Below are 17,044 nucleotides of genomic sequence, written 5' to 3' on the forward strand. Positions count from 1 at the left end.
ACCCCGTTCCTCTCCTTTGTTTCTTGGTTTCAATACTCATCATGCTGGTAATACCGTATTTGTTTTTTTGTCTTTTCCCACTACATGGTAAGTTTCATAGGGCAGGGATCATGTCTTTCTTATTTACTAATGAATCTTGGGTATCTAACAAAAATTCTCTGGCACATAGTAGGTGCTGAACAAAATTCATTGAATATTTATTGTATGACTTTAACTGACAGTAGGAGGAGTTTTATCCTAGGAGAAGAAGACTGATGGACACTGCAAACAATGAGAAAAAAAACTCTCCCCTGTCTGCAGTGCAGTGTAATACAAGCATGCACACACATATAGACAAACGGACCCATACATACACATCTTCTTTCAAGGTCTAGTTGTGAGTTTTATTTGATCACCCTTCTGGCTGTCCAGTAAAATGTGGAAGTGGGCTGAGTGAGTGTGGTGTTTCTTGGTAGAGAGGAGGCTAAAAATAATCTATTTTCATACAATTATGATTAAAATACATGGTGTAAGTTATTTTCCAGATTCGGTGGAGCCCATCTGTCAGATGTAGTTTAAATTCAAATCATTTTAATATAAAATGTAATTTGAGTGTTTTGTAGAGATTTACACATTTGAAGATGCCTGTGTTTTGCATTCTTAAAAAATAGTTTCAGCATTTTCTAATGACCTGTAAATTTTGAAGTTCCCATTTTTCTATCAGACATTTCTTTCAGACATTATAGAATTCTTTAAATGTTTAACAGGTTAATCAAGTGACTGGGATTTTCTTTTTTTTCTAATTACTACTGTCATTAATTATTCAATATAATTATTGTTTAAAAAATCTATTTCTGTCATACTGTCGAAGGAGAGCATGTAAAAGAAAGGGCTGGTATAAAGGAATATGGGTGACTTTTATGCAATTACAGGATTTGAAATCATGACAAATACATTAACTTATTGTATAAAAAGATATCACTGTGATTAATTTGATAAACATTATCAAAATATGTTGGGAAACTATTTAAACAAGCTTAATTGCTCTAGTATATAAACTGCTCCCAGAGAGTAAATTAGATGCTTCTACAATTACACTCACTCTTTAAAATTACATAGAATGCACTGGAGCAGTTATTTATCAATGTTCCTCTAGTTTTAAAAAATGACTTTTAAGCATTTCCTCTAAGTATGTTTCAAAATCAGAGCCCAGTAACAACATGTTTGTTTGTTTGTAAGTTTTCCTTAGACATTTAGTAATGGGCAAAACATCTTAAAGATTTTTAAAATGATAGCATACTAAATTTTTTATTTTTACTAATTTTTCTGGACAAATTGTTCCTACAATGCAAACTCATATTGCAACAATTTTCTTTCATCCTTTTGTCATGATGTCTATTAAAAGGATGGGTGATAGAGTATGTCAGTGTCCTAGTTCTGAGGACTGCTTCCCACCCATTGGGGAGCAAGCCTGCTATTCATTAGAACAATCAATCCCACGCACAAGTTAATTAACCTGTCTCCTTGGGTTTTAAGAGTGTTCATGTCCATAGGCAAAATGTGAACTTAATCTTTTAATTTGACTAATTTAAAGTAAAAATAATTCTGGGCTCAGTTTAGGGAGTTATATAGCACTGCAGGGTTATTGAAAGAATCAGGAATGGAGCCTGGTCTCTTGGATTTAGTATGTTTAACTTCTTTTGCATTATGCTGGGTTTGGAATATTCATTCACTTTTTCACAAGTATTTGTTGAACATCTACAATGTGAAGGCCCTGGGAATACAGTGGTAAACAGGTCATAAAATAGTTTGTGCCCTCACAGACATTAAATTCTAGTTGGAAATATGATACTAGATCTATTTTCCATTTTCTTTATTCTTTCTCTCTATTTTACATATTTTTTAATATTGATTATATTAAAATGGTACATGCTCTTCATAAATAATTCAAACATTTCAGAAAAGTTGAAGCCATTATCTCTGGGTTAATTATTGTGATGAGCATCCACCAGATATGTCATGTATCTGTGAGCACACTTTCCATAAATACAATTATACTCTTTTGTTAATATTTTTCTCCTTAAGGATTAATTTTTTAAAGACATTACTTAAGATATACTTACCCTGGATCTTTCACATCAAAATCTTGCTACACTATCATTTTCTAATAAATCTATATCACGACCCTCCAAAGTTCATTATAATCTGTTAAACTGCAGGGGAAATTGGGAATATTAAAACTAGAATAACCCAGGGTATCTTCTCTGTGACAGGGTGGAGAAGCATCATATAGCAGACTCAGGTAAAGGGATCAGGCAGGTGACAGCAATGAAATGAAGAGAAGAGAGCTGAATAAGAGTGAATTAGTTTCCTTGTGCTGCCATAATAAAAGACCACAGGCTGCATGGTTTAAACAACAAACATTTATTTTCTCACAGTTCTGGAGGCTAGAAGTGCAAGATCAAGATGCTGGCAGAGTTTCCAGTAAGGCTTCTCTTTTTAGCTTGCAGATGGCTTCCTTCTTGCTGTGTTCTTATATGGCCTCTCCCCTGTGTGTGGAGAGAGAGAACACTCCTGTGTCAGTGTCTCTTCCTCTTCTTATGTGGACACTAGTCCCAGCAGATTAGGGCCCCACTCTTATGACCTCAGTTAACTTTAATTATCTCCTTAAAGGGCTTCTTTCCAAGTATAGTGACATTGGGGGGTTAGGGATTCAACGTATGATTTGGGGGGTGGGACACAGTTCAGTCTATTAACAATAAGTAAAAATGCCCTGCAAGCACATATCTTTCAACATCAGTGAAAGAAATTGTGGAGTCTTTGGTGAAGCCATGTCCAAACTAAGGAGCATAGGCACTGTTGACAGGAAAAATGCCAACTCCTTCAGTTTTTAATGTAAAATCTGCTCTTTTAAAATTTGGCAAATAATTAAAAATTGTTCCAAATCATTATGCAGGTCAAACAATACAGTCTGTGGATCATATTTGGCCCTTAGGCTGTCAAATTCTGATCTCTACTAGAGTCAAAAAAGCATGCTTTTAACACTACATAGAGCTGGGTCCAAATGTTGGTCCAGCCATTTAATTACAATATAACATAGTAAATACCCCCACCCCACTCCTTAAGGATTCCTTAGTTTCCATATATTCAAAATGAACATAATAAAATACCTCTTTTTAATGGGTAATGAGATATTTAAATACTATGAATATATAAAAATTATTTGGACGTGGTGTTGCATTTCCCTCACCCTTAAGTTGCCATGGGTTCTCTGAAAGGAATTTTCTAATTGACTGAACAATGTAGGGGTTAATAGAAACAGAATTGCCTACTTTCCCCCTTTCTGAAACATTTTAAATTATCTGTGTAAATATATGAAAAGCAGTCATTCTCTCTTATTAAGTCTATTGCTACTTGCTGTAGCCCAATACCTCTGTCCTTGCAAGCTAAGCAAGAAATAGCATCCCTTCTCCTGAATTCTACAGCAGATTTGTTGTCTTACTACTGAAGGGTTATAACAAACCAGTATTGGCAGATACAAAAGTTTTTGTCTTTATGGAAGTAATTCCTTTTCTCAAGCAAGGCCAGGTTGAAAAAAATAATCTGTAAAAGATTTTCCCCCTTAGAAGTACTTACAATCTTCAGAGCTCAAGAAGGGGAAACAAGCTTGTCAGGAATTCAAGGACTTTTGACGTTTACTTTTCCATCTCCTTTCAGAGCCATTTTGGTTTTGGTGGAGGCTCTGAATTCATGCTATACCTGAGCAGCTGAAAAGCTGCTCTTTGAGCATAGACCTTCAGTTTGATGAAAGGTCAATAACATTTGGCTGAAAGTGTCTGTACTGTGCTTTAATTCTCGAGTGAAACCTGACATGCACATATTTATAAATAAGAGACTATATGGGCTTAACCGCTAGGTCGCTGCAGATTTTCTAAGAGCTGACTTGGCTACTCCAAAACTCAAGACAAACTTATTACTTATGCTAAAACAGATCATTTGTAGGTAGAGGCCAATCTTCTTGCTTTCAAAAAATAATTCAGTAAAACTCTATCATCATACTTAGTCTAAATTTGAATTTCTGTGCCAAAGATACTCAGTTAACATAGTTGCTGAGGTCGTGGTTATAGAGTTTCTTGTTGTAGTAAAATTAAGTCAGTTTGTTATGAGAAAATAAATCGGACACTATTTAAAAACAGACAAAAATCGTGTGCACGTATATTATCAGTAATGCATTTCATTTGGTTCATGTAGTCTCTGTGCAATTGTTGCTTTTATGTTCAAAGTAGAATGAATTTGCATGAAGAAATGTGTTTTTATTTTTGAAAATACTGATGAGTGAAAACTTAGATTAAAGGAGGACTGTGGACCTTTCTGAACTGGTGAAGACTCTGATTGAAAAATCTAGTTTTAACACAATGCTATAATGCTGGCAAATATTTAGTATCATTCATAATATAGAACACACTGGGTTCATAAAATAAATGAGTTCACTTACAAGTTTTGTTATGCAGTTGTTAATATAGTAAAATGTGTTGCTACTTTATGGGTAAATGAAACTTTTCCTGAATAGGCAAATAGTTCTTGACGTTTAACCCTTCCTATTTTAGAGTTCAACTTGTCAAAATGGAAATATAAATTTCAAATAATTATAGCATTCATTTATAAGGTTTTGCTGTTATTGGGGGGCCAGAAGTCAATTTTTTATTTTCAAAGTTTCTTAGAAATTGAACATTAGCTTGCAGTAGGTACTGTAGTGTGCTATCCAGAACCCCTCCCACTTCCAGAACTGAGATGCCTATTTCTCCATCTTCCACAAACATTAACACCTAAAGGCTCACAGCTGAGTCTCTCTCTAGTAATTGCCCTTATCTAAAGAGAGCTCTCTCTCCCAAGGTTTTGCCTCATCCAGAGGATCATGCCATCCCAGCCTCAAGCTCTCTGTGCAATGGGCAAAAGCCTCTGATGGAACACATTTCAGTTCACATTCTCTCTCTACTCAATTTTGCATTCCTCACTCCATCATAAGTGTTATTCTAATAGCATTTCCAGTAAACTCTTGGAATATAAATCTCCATGTCAGAATCTCTTTCCTGGGAAACCTACCTGAGACACCACTGTATTCACTCGTCTAGCAAAACAAAAACCACTGGCAGGTGAAGTCAAATATATTGTTCCTTGGTACCTAAGAATTAAACAGTAACCTGGCTATTTTGATATTCCTTTTGCGGTTAATTACATAAAAGAATGATGGTATACTTTTTTTTTTAACATCTTTATTGGAGTATAATTGCTTTACAATGTTGTGTTAGTTTCTGCTGTATAACAAAGTGAATCAACTATACGTATACATATATCCCCATATCTCCTCCCTCTTGCATCTCCCTCCCACCCTCCCTATTCCACCCCTCTTGGTGGTCACAAAGCACCCAGCTGATCTCCCTGTGCTATGCGGCTGCTTCCCACTAGCTATCTATTTTACATTTGGTAGTGTATATATGTCCATGCCACTCTCTCACTTCATCCCAGCTTATCCTTCCCCCTCCCTGTGTCCTCAAGTCCATTCTCTACATCTGTGTCTTTATTCCTGTCCTGCCCCTAGGTAAAGAATGATGGTGTACTTTAAAAAGACTTAACGAAATGTTTATGTCTTGAAGTATGTATCTTGAATTTATTTTTTATTATGTAAATTATTTGGAATTGGCAATAAGAAACAAAGAACAAATACATTTTGAAAAGACGACCTTGCTTCATGACTACCTTCTGCTTCATTCCCACTCCCACTCCCCATATAAGTGATTTAGATAGTATAATGAGTCCACTTTACTCTGGCACTATTATTTCTGACCTATGTGGTCTATAGGTGTGGTCTATTTACCTATGTTACCAGGTTTAAAGTAGCAGGCAACTTTAGGAACTGGAAATCATTTTTTTCATTATGTTGGCATTAACATAACATTGGAGGAATCATGTGTCCATTATTTTCAAATACATGTAAAATATCTATAGACAACCTAAAAAACAACTGAATTAAGTGGTTTTAGACAACATGAAGTAGATGAAGATTATTCTCCATGCTACATACAGCTAAAATTCCTGGATATTTTTGTAAACTGTAAGATTATTCTGTAAAATGGAAGAGGAGGTGAACCCATTAGGAACCTTGGCACACAAGGAATGACATGGCAGTGAGTTCCTTTTTTTGTTTGTTTGTTTGGTTGGTTGGTTGGTTTGCCCCATATATTCTAGACTGAGTTCTGGAATGGCCAACAACCCAGAAACACCAACAGATGCAGACAAAAAAAGTCTAAAGTAAAGTTTGCGCTCTCTAGCCAAAGGACCAGAAGGAACAGCCTAACTAGTCAAAAAAGTTTTAGACAGTATCTGGTGTGCTGTAGCCAAACTCCACAGAAAAATCTTCAGCCCTAACTCACACCGCTGGCATCAGAGACCGAGTGGGGGCCTAAACGTCTACCCTAGCCTGGCTGTGGGAGATGCCCTTTCTGTCCTGTAGATCCCCCCCAACCCGCCTCCTGCCCCACCACCAGGTGGAGTCACAGAAGTCTGAGGGGAGAGCTGACACTTAAATCTCCTCTCCCCCTGCACTGGCCCCTGTCAGTGGAGACCATGTGTGGAGCCTCAACTTTCACCCCATTCAATAATCTGGTGAATCTCAAAGGCATTGTGTGATGTTAAAAAAACATTTCAAAAGGTTATATACCATATGATTCCATTTATATAACATACTAAAAGTGACACAATTATAGAGATGAAGAATAGTTTAGTGGTCGCCAAGGGTTAGGGGTTGTGCAGGGAGGAGGTTGGTGTGACAGTAAAGGGTTCACACAAAGATATCTCTATGGTGATGGAATAGTTCTTTATTTTGATTGTGATGTTGATTAACCTATGCATATGATAAAATGGAATCGAACTATATACACATATTGTGCTAATGTCACTTTCTTAGTTTTGAAATTATACTACATAATTATATAATATGTAGTCATTCGGGGAAAGTGAAGCGTACATGGGACTTCTTGACACTATTTTTATTTTTATTTATTTCAAAATAAAAGTTAAAATTTCCAAACAATTGAATTGAGTGAAAGAATTAAGGAGTAGTATTAATAGAGCTGCTAAAGATTTTAGTCTAAAAAAATAAAGTCTAAGGGAACAGTAGGGCATGTGAATCCTGTTTTGTTTGTTATCAGTTGAAGGAGACGAGTATTTATCTTTCTCTTCATTTAAGGATTTAGATAAGGAAAAGGAGTTCAAGTTACATTCAGCAAGGTTTGGGCAAACAATTGGGAGACATTCTGAGCTAAAACGTGATAAGAGACTTGAAAAGGCAGTCAATATTTAAAGATTGTAATTCTTATACCTGGAGGTCTTATAAAATTGAAAGTTCAAGGACACTTTGGAGACAGGAGCTAGCATAACAGTGTAAAAGATAAACCATAATAGGTTATTTGTACTTCTATGATATGAACCTTTAAAATTATGCAATCCACAGGCAGATTCTTTTCAGAGATTTGGCTAGTAAATCGACCCATGATTGTTTTCCACTATTTTTTCCTCTCTGCTCATTTTTCTACATTCCCATGGAAGGACTTCTCAAGTACAATTTTTCTGTCCTTTACTCACACCACAACATTTTTAAATGAAAAATAAACCCGAAAAATAGTAAGAGTCATTCATCTTAACACTTTATGTCTGAAGTATTGCTTGGACTTAGGACATCCATAAATAGTGTCTTTTTTTTTTATTGCACTGACTATTAAAAGCATAGCAGTAGTGAAGTAAAAGAGCTCATTCATTTGTCCCTCAGTTAATGTGATCATCAATATGCTATTAGAAACTTGTACTGCTTCATTGTTTAAGAACTACTAGTCTGCCACAGATGTGACAGCCAAAGATTATTTTTAATATTTGAGAAGCTCATAAAGATGACCATAGAATCCAATAGGAAAAACGGTGCCAAAGAACATGAGCAATTCACAGAGGTTGAACCACAAAGGAATTCTCTAAACATGGAAAAGGTAAAATCTCATTAGTAACAAAGTAAATGAAAGTTAAAACACAAACTTGACAACAATTTCCCACTTCTTATATAGGCAAAGAAAGAGTCAGAGGGCCTTTTGTTTTAGCTGAGGCAGCATCTCATGATTGTGCTGAGTTCTGGGAAGAGAGACTTAAAGATCCAGAGAGTCAGAGCTCTTCTGTGAGTTCAGGATTGGTGACCCACTCACCTTCCCCATCCCTGACAACTTCTTGGTGAGATTCAGAGTTAAGAATTCTTTCACAGTGGTTATGGGGGCTCTAATCAAGGCCAGTGTCAGGGAAAGGTAATAAGGTTTTGAAATGAAGTTACCATTAAAAATAAGGGAAACACAGAACTAATATTCTAGTCCTAGTCCTGAGGTAGGAGGGAAGGAATGAGAGAGGATAGTGTTTTGAGGCCTATGTGTCAGCCAGTAGTGAAACTGGTCTTGATCCAGCCCATCTACTCCCAGCATCTTTGTTTTCTACTAGAAACACTGTGCCTGCTGCTGCCACTCAAGCAGAGCTTATCTCAAGAGAAGAATTTCATTTAAGAACATGGGCCTCATCTACTTCCGTCCACATCTCTTCATCAGCCATCTTAGGAGGCACTGGATCTTATTCTTAGATTGCCACTTTTGGGGGAGTTGACCACAATGTACAAATGGCTGAAGGAGAAATCTAAGAGTTTTGACCTGAAGTTCTGTGTAATGGTTTGCAAGAGAACTTTCCTAAATAAACCCTAGGAAGTGAACCATCTTACCCTAAAAAATTGCTACTGAAGAGGCAAAGGTTCAACTAAGCATTCAGTATAAGCTACTGAAGCATGTAGTTTATACTAAACACTGTGCTTCAGACATTAGATATAGTGAGAAGCTCTCTACAGTTGTAGATTTAGCAATAAACTGTTCATGACACTGAACAAAACAAGATTGGACTCCTTTTCTCCCTGACCCAAGTGAGCCCAGGGGAATCTTTAAACTTAAGCAGGGGTTAAACCTTGAGTCCTTAAATAGCCAAAACAATCTTGAAAAAGAACAAAACTGGAAACTTCACACTTCCTGATTTCAAAACATATTATAAACCTATAGCAATTAAAACAGTGTGGTACTGACATAAAGACAGACATATAGACCAGTGGAATAGAGTCCAGAAATAAACCTTCATGCATATTGTCAAATGATCTCTGTCAAGAGTGCCAAGACAACACAATGGGGAAAGAACTGTCTCTTTAACAAATGGTGTTGGGAAAGTTGGATATCCACATTCAAAAAGAATGAGTTTGGACCCTTTTACATGGTACATAAAAAACTAACTCAAAATGGATTAAAGACCTAAATATATGATCTAAAACTTTAAAACTCTTAGAAGAAACATGGGAAAAGCTTTATGATACTGGATTTGGCAATGATTTCTTGGATATGACTTTGAAAACAGAAAACAAAAGTAGACAAAATTGGATTACATAAAAACTTTAAAACTTCTGTACATCAAACAATCAACAGAGTGGAAAGGGCAATGTATTGAATGGGAGGAAATATTTGCAAGGCACATATCTGATAAGAGATTAATGTGCAGAATATATAAAGAATTCCTATAATTCAACAACAAAACCCAACCTGATTAAAAACTGGGGAAAGGACTTGGATAGACGTTTCTCCAAAGAAGATTTACAAATGGCCAATAAGCATATGAAAGGGAGCTCAACATCACTAATGACTAGAGAAATATAAATCAAAATCACGATGAGAAATCACCACATACCCATTAAGATGGCATTTATCAAAGAAACAAAAATTAACAAGTGTTGGTGAGGACATGGAGAAATTGGAACCCTTGTGCACTGTCAGGAGTGGTGTGGAAGGGAATGTAAAACATTGCAGCCTCTATGGAAAATAGTAAGGCAACTCCTCAAAAAATTTTTTAAAAATTACCATATGATTTGGCAATTCTACTTGTAGGTATATATCCAAAAGAATTGAAAGCAGGATCTCAAAGAGATATGTGCACACCACAGCATTATTCCCAATAGCCAAAAACTGGAAGCAACCTATTGTCTATTGACAGATGAATGGATTAAAAAATGTGGTGTGTATATATATACACACACACACACATATATATATTTAATGGAATATTAGCCTTTAAAAAGAAGAAAATCCATCCATATATATATATTTAATGGAATATTAGTCAGCCTTTAAGAAGAAGAAAATCCCATCACTTACTACAACATGGATGATTGTCCTAAGTGAAGTAAGGACAAATATTTTATGATCCCACGTATACTGAGTTATCTACAGTAGTCAAACTCATAAAAACAGGAGGTAAAATGTTGTTACCAGGGGCTGGAGAGAAGTGGAGAGTGGGGAATTGTTGCTCAATGGGAATAGAATTTCAATTTGGGAAGATGAGAAAGTTCTACAGGTCTGTTGCACAATGATGTGAATATAGTTGACATTACTGAACTGTGCACTTAAAAATAGTTAAGATAGTAAATTTCATGTTACGTGTTTTTGTTATCACAATTGAAAAAATATCTTGACTAAGTGTATGGGCAAGAGTAGATATAAATTTTCTGACTTGATATTTAAAGTTCATAATTTCAAGTTTATTTTTTTTTCTGAGAATCTTGTAAACTTATTTTGGAAGAAAGGAAAGGAGGTAGAGAAGACTGGAAGAGGAATGGAGGGAGGGGAAAATTTAAGTTTCTTTTTTTTTTTTTTTTTCCAATCTAGGTCATGAGTCAAGAAAAAGATATGGATTAAAAGTTTAGAAATTATTCATTTTGTTAAATTGGATTCTATCATAAAGTCTAGTCAAACCAGTTTATAAAAATGAAAAACAAAAACGTCAACTGATCAGATCTAATAAGAAAAAAAAAGAAAAAAAACACATGGGAAAATGGTTGGTACCAAACAAGTATATATTGTCCTTGAAGAATAAGAAATTTAGGGTTTTTGCTCAGATGTTCCTGTTTTGAGCCCAGAAAAGAATTTCCAGGAGTAGTTCAAAGCCTTCCTCAGCAGAAGGTTTTAACTAACCAGCTATAAAAAGAAATAGCCAACATAAAAATAGTTCAGTTGCTTTGAGTTGGGGCTATTTGCAGTACTGATCTTAAAACATTCAGTTAACTAAAATGATTGCACACCAATTTACATAAAGTACTTTGTAAATACACTGTGAGTGAGTTTTTCCTTGACATCCACTAGGAAATGGCTACTATGTGGTTGGCTTAGGCCAGAGAAGAATTACAGTGGTGAGGGCAAATTCACTGGTAGCATCATGCACTTTTCTAAAAGTGAGCCCAACTCAGTTTAGGGGTCAGAAATCAGTGATGATCTAATAAAATATTAAATGTACATTTATAGTTTATTTTGCTATTTTAAATATTTTTTTTTGTTGGTGGGAAGCATCTTGTAACACCTAGAACAAGTTAATGTTACCTTCTTCAGTAAATTTCAACAACAAAGTATTTCTCACTAGAGATAAATCAGGGCATTATACTAACTTCTCTGGATCTGAGCATCCATGAGCAGCACATATGATCCTTGTCATGCAGTTGGTATATTTTGTTTCTAGTTCTGTGATTGCCTGTTTTGAAGGTATTAGATATTAGGGCATGTACTTCATAGGATGTCAAAATAGTGTGAAATACAAAGCAATACCGGTCCAGCGAATCAAATGGTTCTTTTGTATGGTAGGTTTTATGTTATTGAGGTGAAGTGACTGTTCTCTGAGTCTCTGGCTCTTTGGAATAATGGGAATGTGGAGACCGTAAAGGTGTCCAAAAGGCAACTCTCAGGGTAATTGTGGGGAGGGACGGGTGAGCAGCTCTGCCTAAAGCCTCTCACGCTTGCAGATTTTTATAAAAGTAAGTCATTAAAAATGTTTGAGGAAAAAGGCTTTAGATGTTTGGCAAGTTTGAAAGCAGAAATTAATATAAAATGAAAGATATTAAGGTGATATAGAAGAAACCATTTCAAGCATACAAAAGCCACTAATACAAAAACATTGTGTTTTACAATGAAAGACTTATGATAGCTGAAATTTAAAAGCAAAAATAAATACTGAGTTTAAGGAAGAACAAAAGATTTTTTTTTTTTTTTTTTGCGAGATTCCCTCCATCGCTTTTTTTTAAATTTATTTTTATTTATTTATTGGCCGTGTTGGGTCTTCGTTTCTGAGCGAGGGCTTTCTCTAGTTGCGGCAAGCGGGGGCCACTCTTCATCGAGGTGCGCGGGCCTCTCACTATCGCTGCCTCTCTTGTTGCGGAGCACAGGCTCCAGACGCGCAGGCTCAGTAGTTGTGACACACGGGCTTAGTTGCTCCGCGGCATGTGGGATCTTCCCAGACCAGGGCTCGAACCCGTGTCCCCTGCATTGGCAGGCAGATTCTCAACCACTGCGCCACCAGGGAAGCCCCCAAAAAATATTTTTAAAATACTATTTAAAGTATGGAAGGTAAGAAAAAAAGAAGAGAGACATTGAAACTAACATTTGTAATACAAGATTTAAATTAAAGAATAGCATACATCAACTGTCAACTTGTTAGAAATACAAGTTTTGGAACTACAGACCTACTAAATCAGAAACTCTGAAGATGTAACCATCTGTACTTTAACAAGCCTGTAGGATGCCATTCTGATGACAGCTAAAGCATGAGAATCACTGCATTATCTAAGGATAAGCAGCATGCATATCTTGCTTACCAGTTGCACAGCATCCAGCATTGAGCCTAATGTATAGCAAAGGTTCAATAAATGCCTGTTAAATAAATGAAGAGTCAAATAAAGCATAAAATTAGGGATCACTAAAAATAAAAAGTAAAGCCTAGTTAAACAGATTTAAAGTATGGTAATAGATAAATATATGCTTAAATAAACAAAATACCCAAAGAAAATATATTTGCAGTTAAGAATTAAAGGCCCCTAGGGAATCTCTTGAGGCAAGTCTTAAGTCCCTGTAAATAACACACTGCTGAGGAAGCAGAAATTTGTTAACTGGAAGAAAGCCAAGATGTAAAAAGGCATAAATTGTCCTTTATTTTGTCACTTAGTTTGAGATCTGAAGCTCATACCATTTTGGTGGAGTCATTTTTGCTCTACTACAATAGAAAACAAAATGTGTAAGATTCTTATTCTTTATTTTCTACCATGGTACTACAAGCGGGGATGCCAACCACTGGTATTATAACTCGTTCTTAGGAATCTTTCTTTGATTCCCTAAAAAATACTGGTGTATTTTGACATACCAAAGTTTTTCTATATGTTAAAAGAAGTTGTAAACATACAGAAAAGTACAAAAAATTAACATAGTGCATACCCATATGACACAAATCTTCATTTCCTCTTAACGTTTTACCATGTGTGCTAGTTGAAATATCTATTCTTATGCTTTTTCCAAATAAATCATCCTCTCATCTAAATTAACAAAGACATTGGGAAAATATTGCTAATAGTATTTTAAAAATCTCTGCTCTATCTGTACTTAGGTGCCCCCTTTTCTCTTCCTTATCTTAAGTACTTTCTTTTCTTTAATTGGTTTTGCTAGAGATTTGTCTTTTTCAAGTTTTCTAAAAGAACCAGCTTTTGGTTTTAATAATTCCAAAGTAATTTGTTTTCTAAAGTGTTCTAAACATTTCCACTCATCTTTTTTATTTCCTTTCTTGTACTTTTCTGTATTGTTATGGGCTAAATTGTGTTTCCCCCAAATTCATGTTTAAGTCCTAACCCACAGTACCTCAGAATGTGCTTGGAGATAAGCTCTTTAAAGAGGTAATTAAGGTTAAATGAGGTCATCAGTGTAGGCCCTAACCTATATGACTTGTGTCTTTATATGCAAAATTTGGGAACCAACTCACATAGGGGAAAGACCGTGTGAAGACACCAGGAGAAAATGGCCATCTACAAGCCATGGATAGGATAGAGGCCTCAGAAGAAATCAACCCTCTCAAAGCCATGATCTTGGGTTTCTAGCCTCCAGAATTGTGAAAAAACAAGTTTTTGTTGCTTAAGCCACCCAGTTTGTGGTACTGTGTTATAGAAGCCCTAGCAAACTAATACGTATTTTTTTAAACTTGTTAATTAGTGCTTACTATACGAAGTCACAGATGCTGGCAGAAGAAATGTAACTAATGTCAGGTACAGGTGTGGTGAACGAGGTGACAAGGATTAATTTTAGGCAAAGTGCTGTGTGTGAAACTACCCAGGCTGCCTGAGGGTCACTGAAAGACTGTTGGAGAAGCATTGTGATAGGAGAGCCAGGCAGAGAGCGGGGAGCCCAGGGCAGAGATGAAAAGATAGATTGGGGAAAACAAGAGAGGAAGTTTGAGACAGAATGCACAACTTAATTTTTAAGGTAGGAAAATATGGCTTTAGAGTTTTGTTTGGGTATCCTCTGTTTGCTCTGTGGGTGAGGAAGAAGACTGTGAATGAAATTTGGGATTTCTAAATGAACATTCCAAGTGCATGGCTCAGGAAGGTCATGTCCTGAGAAGAAGAAATGAGAACTCAAACCACTGGAAAGATAGAGTCAGCAATAAATTTACATTCTTGTTCATACTCTCTTCTTTGATCATTTTGATCAGCCTGATTCAACAGCCTGATTCAACCCCTGAGAGCTTAGTAGAAATTGGTATAGATACCAAATTGAAATGCTGGGCCAGAAAACCTGAGGGTCAGGCTATGAATATAGCAATCATTCCAAATGCAGACCATTCTGTAAGTCTTCATCTCGGTGTGTGCTGGGGGTGAGGCTGGGAGCCATTTATCCTCCTTTTGTAGTATTTTTATGCTATCATTCTTTAACTGCACAAGCCTATGGGCTGAGAGGATGTAAGAGATAGCCATTATTTGCAATTTCACTGCTTCAGCCTAATCACACCCTACATCGAGAAAGGCAAAAATTAATGTTGGTATAGACATCTAACCTGTGTGAAGGTGTTTAATGTGCACGCATGTGCTTAATTTAATGCTGTGTTGTAAGTTGATACTCACTGATTCTCACAGTATAGATGTTTTGAGCGTTTTTCTAATGTTAGCTAATCATGTTGTAACTATTTATAAACAGCTGCCTCATTACAAAAGTGCTGACATACCCTTTACTGTATTGATGCTGATTAGTGGGTAGAAACTAGCTCACTACGTTGCAGAGTATAGGAAGTGTGTCCTTCTTGGGGGTATTTTTATATTCCATGGGAATTTAACATTCTTTTAAAATGAGGAGTCAGCTACTAATATATCCTCATCATCAGATTTTATAATCTTTCTTCCCAAGCCTTTAACATTTAAAAGAACAGACTTTGAACGTATTCTCAAGCATGACTTTCATATTGGAAAAAGGCTGTTAATTTCAAATCCAAATTTGCTAAGGCATATGTCACTTCTTCTATTCCATCTATAAACTAGTAACTATCCTTTGTTGTAATTCCATTAAAACCGTTGTGAGCTTCAGCTTATCAAAGTAAAATTGACTATATTTGACAATGGTCATACTCATATTTCCTTTTTAAACAGATCTTTCTTTAGCAGGGTACTAAGGAGCAGTGTCACTCAGAATTTTGGAAACATTTTGTGAAGGAAAATTGTCTGTGAGGCATGACTTTAAGATTCTTAGAAATCCTTTTGTCCAACTGAGCAGGTGCCAGACCTTTATAACATTCTTTGAAGCCTATTAGATACACCGTTAGATACACTTGCAAAGGATCTTATAATCATAATTCTGTGATCTACCCCCTGGAGCTGTACTTTTCTGTTATCATCCTGGGGTTCATGTTTGTTCTGAGTCCACTTCTTTCTTACCACTTATTTCTTACATATTTTGCTAGTAGACACTGTGGTGGAGAAGCTGCTTTATGATTGAAACTGAAAGTCCTGACTCTTTTCTATTTCCTCCAAATATTGCTCAAAAAAATGAACAGTTCTTCCTCTAGTTTATCTCTGTCTTCTTGTATTTTTCATGGGCAGGCAGAAGACTACAATTGACACTTTCAACATCTGCCTGGAAATCTTCACATCCAGATCGTGGAAATCGTTAGGTGCTCATTCTATTTTTCTAGCTATCTAAACAATAATTTCAGCACCTCTTCTATCAGCACCGAACCTGGGTGTCCTTTTCTCTAGCTGTAGGTAACCTTTTCTTTGCTTACTTTCTATCCTCATCAGCAGTCTCCTCAATGTCTTTTTTTTCTTTTTACTTTTTATTTTATTTTGGAGTATAGTTGATTAACAATGTTGTGTTAATTTCACATGTACAGCAAAGTGATTCGGTTAAACATGTACATGTATCTATTTTTCAAATTCTTTTACCATTTAGGTTGTTACATAATATTTTTAAAAATTTTATTGGAGTATAGTTGCTTTACAATATTGTGTTTCTACTGTACAGCAAAGTGAATCAGCTATACATATATATATATCCCCTCTTTTTTGGATTTCCTTCTCATTTAGGTCACCACAGACCACTGAGTAGAGTTCCCTGTGCTATACAGTAGGTTCTCATTAGTTATCTATTTTACACACAGTCTCAATAGTGTATATATGTCAATCCCAATCTGCCAGTTCATCCCACCCCCCCCACCCCTTTCCCCCTTGGTATCCATACATTTGTTCTCTACATCTGTGTCTCTATTTCTGCTTTGTAAATAAGATTGTCTATACCAATTTTTTCAGATTCCACATATATGCATTAATATACTACATTTGTTCTTCTCTTTCTGACTTACTTCACTCTGTTTGACAGTCTCTAGGTCTATCCATGTCTCTACAATCCTCAGTGCCTTTCTAACTTCCACACATTGTGTGACCCCACAGCCAATGTCATACATTTTAAATTTTTGTTATGACGGCATTCCGCTTCCAGGTCATACATTGTGTTATGCATACCTACTGCTGTGAAACAAACCACTCCAAAGTCTTATGGTTCCATGGGTTGATTGGGTTCCACTGAATAGTTTTCATTTGGGATTTCCCATGCAGTTGAAGCCAGATGTTGGCTGAAGCTGGAGTCCTTTGAAGGTTTGACTGAAC

The sequence above is a fragment of the Eubalaena glacialis genome, chromosome 4 (assembly GCF_028564815.1).
Source record: "Eubalaena glacialis isolate mEubGla1 chromosome 4, mEubGla1.1.hap2.+ XY, whole genome shotgun sequence".
Taxonomy (NCBI): Eukaryota; Metazoa; Chordata; class Mammalia; order Artiodactyla; family Balaenidae; genus Eubalaena; species Eubalaena glacialis.